The following is a 6729-nucleotide window of genomic DNA, read 5'->3' as shown; positions in this document are numbered from 1 at the left end:
TACAGTTATGCTGTAAAGGACACAAGGATCTGAGGTTACCTGAACTCATCACTTTGGGGGAATTTCAGGCCATTTTTAAAAGATCATGAAGCGGATTGCATGTTTTTTTTAATTGTTTTAATGAATAATATTGTTTTTACCTATTGTGTGTTTTATGTTCATGTATTTTCCGGACCATAGGGCGCACCGGCTTATAAGGCGCACTGCCGATGAATGGTCTATGTTCGATCTTTTTTCATATATAAGGCGCGTCAGATTATAGGGCGCATTAAAGGAGTCATATTATTATTTATTTTTTCTAAATGGAAAACACTTCCTTGTGGTCTACATAACATGTAATGGTGGTTCTTTGGTCAAAATGTTGTATGGATTATGTTTCACAGATCATCTTCAAGTCGCTTTCTGCGCCATTTTGTGGGCGGTCTTATTTACGTGGCTCACCTTCGGCAGCGTCTTCTCCCCGTCATCTTTGTTGTAGCGGTGTAGCATGCAAGGACGGGAGTGGAAGACGTGTCAAGAGATGGCGCTAACTGTTTTAATGACATTCAGACTTTACTTCAATCAATAACGGAGCAGCATCTCCTCATCCGGAAACAACAACAGCGTGAAAAATCGTCCGACCGGAACTCTAAAATAACTAAAGTTCCTTGGGTGAATAATGTAACCTCACTACACCGGTATGTTTTAGTGCTTTCATGGCGAGTGTACTGACAGATATAAGTAAGAACTTTCCACTACTTTATATTAGAAATGGCAACAGCAGAGGATGAATGTCCCATAACAAGAATATAGAGACAAAGAAGAAGCTTATCGACTAATTTTCCAGGAATTATGCAGATCCCAAATACAGATCAGCAGGTACCAAAAAGTAAGAAAAGTTGCTTTTGCATAATAACAAAACACCAGATAATAATATACCTTATACACACACCATAATAACACTTGTACGTTGAAGCACATCAAGCGGTTACCAAAGTCTTACCAAAGATAGATTTTTGAGCGCCGTGTGTAATGTTCTATATTTTCAATGGAACACATAAAATGTTTTCGTGTTGTTTACTTGATTCATATTGCCATCATATTGCAGTATCTCTTATGTTTGACTGCCATCTACTGGTCACACTTATCATTACACCATGTACCATATAAAATTGCTTTGAGGTCGGGTAGCAAAACCAGAATTATTCCGTACATTAGGGCGCACCGGGGTATAAGGCGCACTGTCGAGTTTTGAGAAAAAAAATAATTTGAAGTGTGCCTTATAGTCCGGAAAATACGGTACTTTGTGCTTTTAACTATGTTTTTAAAGGGCTTTATAAATAAAGTTGGTATGGTATGGTTTGGTATAGTGTGTGACTGTGACTCTTTTGTTGTTCGATCTATGTATTGATGATAACCGTTTTGTAAAAGAGATTTTAATTGTTTTAGTTATATTGTAAAAATTACTAACGTTGCTTGGAGTGATGAACGAAGAATCCGTATGAGTAGAAAGGCTATGGATGGCTGGTAGACGGAGCCGCATTTGTACATCCGGTTAAAGGCACTAAACAGGAGGAAATACTCATCCAAAAGATGGCGCCATAGCACAAACAATAACACACCTTTTCAGTGACTCTGCTTGTGTTTAGTAAAAACTATTGAACACAAAACATTACAGCCAAGTAACTGCTTATAGTCTGGAAAAAGGCTGTTCGTCGCAATGGAAGGATTGGGATCACAGACTGGGGCGATTTCTGAACTGAATCGCAAGATGGATCACATCATGGAGAAGCTTGCTGAAAAGAAAAAAAATTATATTTAGAGCCAGCATGGACGAATAGAACAGACAAGCCATTGTAATGTCTGCTCGCGGAAAACAAACATCTTAATCTACGATTTGACTCCCTCGAATGGCCTTGATTCTGTAAACAACAGGAACAGGCTGTTCTGAAAACATCCCTGAGGACACCTCAATGATGGCCGCTTTTGACCTCCCTCCCTCCTCACCGACACCTGGAGTCGAACTTTTGCTTGCATGCAGAACGGCCCCAGGTCTATGAACACTACATCAACACACCCAAGACAATGGGCATATACACACACACAAACCCCCTCCCCCACCCCACGCCTTCACCACCGCTTGATTCCCCTCTGGGTGATGGATGGCTGGCAGCGCTTCATAGCAGCAGTCGACCTCCAGGGTCCCAACTCCCCGCCCCTCTGTTGCGAGTTGTCGTGATTATATGCAACATGTTTATGTGTGCATGGCATGGAGGTTTTTTTTCCCCACTCCAGACTTGGCCCACTTAGGAGCCCAGTCTAGATTGTATTTTTTTACTCATCTTCTTCCCCAGCGTTTTACGTTTTTCTCATCTTTTACGGGGCGCCTTTGGCGACCCATCAGCGTTCCTGTTCCGTAACCCTGTACACTGTTTGTTTGTCTAATCTTGAACGGGTTTGTGCTGAAAACATAGTTTCGATGTACTTGTGCAATGACAATAAAGTCCTATCCTATCCTATCCTAAAAAACGATAACAATGTATTTGTGTGATATCCATCCATCCATTTTCTACCGTTTGTCCCTCTCAGGGGTCGCTGATTTGTGCAGGATTTGTGTGTAGTCCATCACTAAACACACATGTTGCATCTTTGGCCTAGTCCGAATATTTTCACCATGCACAGCTGCTTATGATACGTTCAGGGTGTCATACCATCAAACCGACTGTCTTAAACACACAAAACTACTCCGTGGCAATAACGACTTGTCTCTGATTCGTTTGAAGACAATAAGTGTTTGAAGGCAAACAAATAAATGACCAGTAGACTTGAAGGGCTACATCCTTGAGGGAGACCTGTAATCACATGAAAGTGTGTGCCCCCTCCACCCCGGCCCCAGTCCGGCCAAGTCTCAGTCTGACGGGGCCAAGTAAAACATCACTCAGCAGCAGGAAGTCTGTCTGGGGCCACTTTTTTAGAATCAGATGAAAAAAATGTGGTGGTTTTTTTTTCATACTCGATTGCAATTATTTCACAAAATTATACAAAATCTTGTCCTATAACATTGCTCCTTCTTTCCCCCCCCCCCAGAAATAAACAACAATAATAATAGTGAATGTACACAAAAATGGAAAATACACACAAAAAAACTCACTTGCATCTCTATACTCTTATGTATAGATACACAGATAAATACTTATCATATATATACATATATACATATATGTACACATACACACATGCATTATCGGCATGCATTCTGATTATATACTATTATCTAGGGTTGTCCTGATACCAATGTTTTAGTACAAAATGTATTTCGATACTTTTCGATACTTTTCTAAATAAGGGGGACCACAAAAAACTGGCATTATTGGCTTTATTTTAAGAAAAAAATCTTAGTGTACATTAAACCGGTGATTTTCAACCACTGTGCCGCGGCACACTGGTGTGCCGTTAGATATTGTCTGGTGTGCCGTGGAAAACTATGCAACTTCACCTAATTGGTCCCAAAAATATTTTTTGCAAATCAATAATCACAATAATGTGACGTTGTCTAGTGTCTGGCAGGGTAACCATGTAAAACTCCATACCAGTAGGTGGCAGCAGGTAGTTCATTGCTTTGTAGAAGTCGGAACGCGTCGAGGATGGTTTGTCGTGATCCCAATATGCAGAGCACAAAGGGAGACAGCGTGCGGGTAAAAAGGTATGTAACACTTAAACCAAAAATTAACAAAAGGCAGGAAATGGCACTGAAGCATAGGGATGGCTATGTAAAACAAAAGTAAAACTGAACTGGCTACAAAGTCAACAAAAACAGAATGCTGGACGACAGCAAAAACTTACAGCGTGTAGAGCAGAGACGGCGTCCACAAAGCACATCCGTACATGACATGACAATCAACAATGTCCCCACAAAGAAGGATTGCGTACGCACAACTTAAATAGTCTCAATTGCCCAAACAAAGCAGGTGCGGGCAATAGCAGTCAAAGGGAGGCGTGAAGCTGCTACAGGAGAACACCAACATAACAGGAAGGGTCACCAAAATAACAGCGCAAGACAGGAACTAAAGCACTACACACAGGAAACAACAACAATAAAATGATGAGGTGGGGGACAACAATACAATGATATTGTGGCCCACTTAAAATAATGAGGTGGGCCACTATAAACTGATGTGGGGGACAACAACAAAATGATGAGGTGGGCCACAATAAAATTATATTGTGGCCCACTTAAAATGATGAGGTGGGCCACAATCAAATGATGTGGGGGACAACAATAAAATGATGTGGGGGACAACAATAAAATGATATTGTGGCCCACTTAAAATAATGAGGTGGGCCACAATAAAATGAGGTGGGGGACAACAATAAAATGAGGTGGGGGACAACAATACAATGATATGGGGGACAACAATAAAATGATGAGGTGGGCCACAATTAAATAATGTGGGGGACAACAATAAAATGATATCGTGGCCCACTTAAAATGATGAGGTGGACAACAATAAAATGATATTGTGGCCCACTTAAAATTATGAGGTGGGCCACAATAAAATTATGTGGGGGACAACAATGAAATGATATCGTGACCCACTTAAAACGATGAGGGGGACAACAATAAAATTATATTGTGGCCCACTTAAAATGATGAGGTGGGCCACAATAAAATGATGTGTGGCACAACAATAAAATTATATCATGGCGCACTTAAAATGACGAGGTGGGCCACAATAAAATGATGTGCGGCACAACAATAAAATAATATCGTGGCCCACTTAAAATGATGAGGTGGGCCACAATAAAATGATACTGTGGCCCACTTAAAATGATAAGGTGGGTTATGATAAAATGATGAGGGGGACAACATTAACATGATATCGTGGCCCACTTAAAATGATGAGGTGGGCCACAATAAAATGATGAGGCGGACAACAATAAAATGATATCGTGGCCCACTTAAAATGATGAGGTGGGCCACAATAAAATGATGTGGGGCACAACAATAAAATGATATCGTGGCCCACTTAAAATGATGAGGGGGACAACAATAAAATTATATCGTGGCCCACTTAAAATGATGAGGTGGGCCACAATAAAATGATGAGGCGGACAACAATAAAATGATATCGTGGCCCACTTAAAATGATGAGGTGGGCCACAATAAAATGATGTGGGGCACAACAATAAAATGATAAGGTGGGTTATGATAAAATGATGAGGGGGACAACAATAACATGATATCGTGGCCCACTTAAAATGATGAGGTGGGCCACAATAAAATGATGTGCGGGACAACAATAAAATTATATCGTGGCCCACTTAAAATGATGAGGTGGGCCACAATAAAATGATACTGTGGCCCACTTAAAATGATAAGGTGGGTTATGATAAAATGATGAGGGGGACAACAATAACATGATATCGTGGCCCACTTAAAATGATGAGGTGGGCCACGATAAAATGATGAGGCGGACAACAATAAAATGATATCGTGGCCCACTTAAAATGATGAGGTGGGCCACAATAAAATGATACTGTGGCCCACTTAAAATGATAAGGTGGGTTATGATAAAATGATGAGGGGGACAACAATAACATGATATCGTGGCCCACTTAAAATGATGAGGTGGGCCACAATAAAATGATGAGGCGGACAACAATAAAATGATATCGTGGCCCACTTAAAATGATGAGGTGGGCCACAATAAAATGATGTGGGGCACAACAATAAAATGATATCGTGGCCCACTTAAAATGATGAGGGGGACAACAATAAAATTATATCGTGGCCCACTTAAAATGATGAGGTGGGCCACAATAAAATGATGTGCGGGACAACAATAAAGTAAAACCGTGGCCCACTTAAAATGATGAGGTGGGCCACAATGAAATGACGAAGGGGACAACAATAACATGATATTGTGGCCCACTTAAAATAATGATGTGGGCCACAATAAAATGAGGTGGGGGACAACAGTAAAATGATATCGTGGCCCACTTAAAATGATGAGGGGGACAACAATAAAATTATATCGTGGCCCACTTAAAATGATGAGGTGGGCCACAATAAAATGATGTGGGGGACAACAATAAAATTATATTGTGGCCCACTTAAAATGATGAGGTGGGCCACAATAAAATGATGAGGGGGACAACAATAACATGATATTGTGGCTCACTTAAAATGATGAGGTGGGGCACAATAAAATGTTATTGTGGCCCACTTAAAATGATGAGGGGGACAACAATATAATGATATTGTGGCCCATTTAAAATGTTGAGGTGGGCCACAATAAAATGATGTGGGGGACAACAGTAAAATGATATATAACAACAACAAACTCAAAATAAGGCATGACAACCTGATGGAGTTTCATTTTTTAACTTTTCTGCTGGTGGTGTGCCTCCGTATTTTTTTAATGAAAAAAAATGTGCCTTGGCTCAAAAAAGGTTGAAAAACACTGCATTAAACATATGTTTCTTATTGCATAAAATTGCATTAAATAAAATAGTGAACATACAAGAAAACGTGTCTTTTAGTAGTAAGTAAGCAAACAAAGGCTCCGAATTAGTCTGCTGATATATGCAGTAACATATTGTGTCATTTATCATTCTATTATTTTATCAAAATTATTAAGGACAAGTGATAGAAAATGAATTAACTGTTAATATCTGCTTATTTTCTGTTTTAACATGTTCTATCAACACTTCTGTTAAAATGTAATAATCACTTATTCTTCTGTTGTT

This window comes from Nerophis lumbriciformis, linkage group LG31, assembly GCF_033978685.3.
Source record: "Nerophis lumbriciformis linkage group LG31, RoL_Nlum_v2.1, whole genome shotgun sequence".
In the NCBI taxonomy this organism is placed as follows: Eukaryota; Metazoa; Chordata; class Actinopteri; order Syngnathiformes; family Syngnathidae; genus Nerophis; species Nerophis lumbriciformis.
This window is presented reverse-complemented; position numbering follows the sequence as displayed.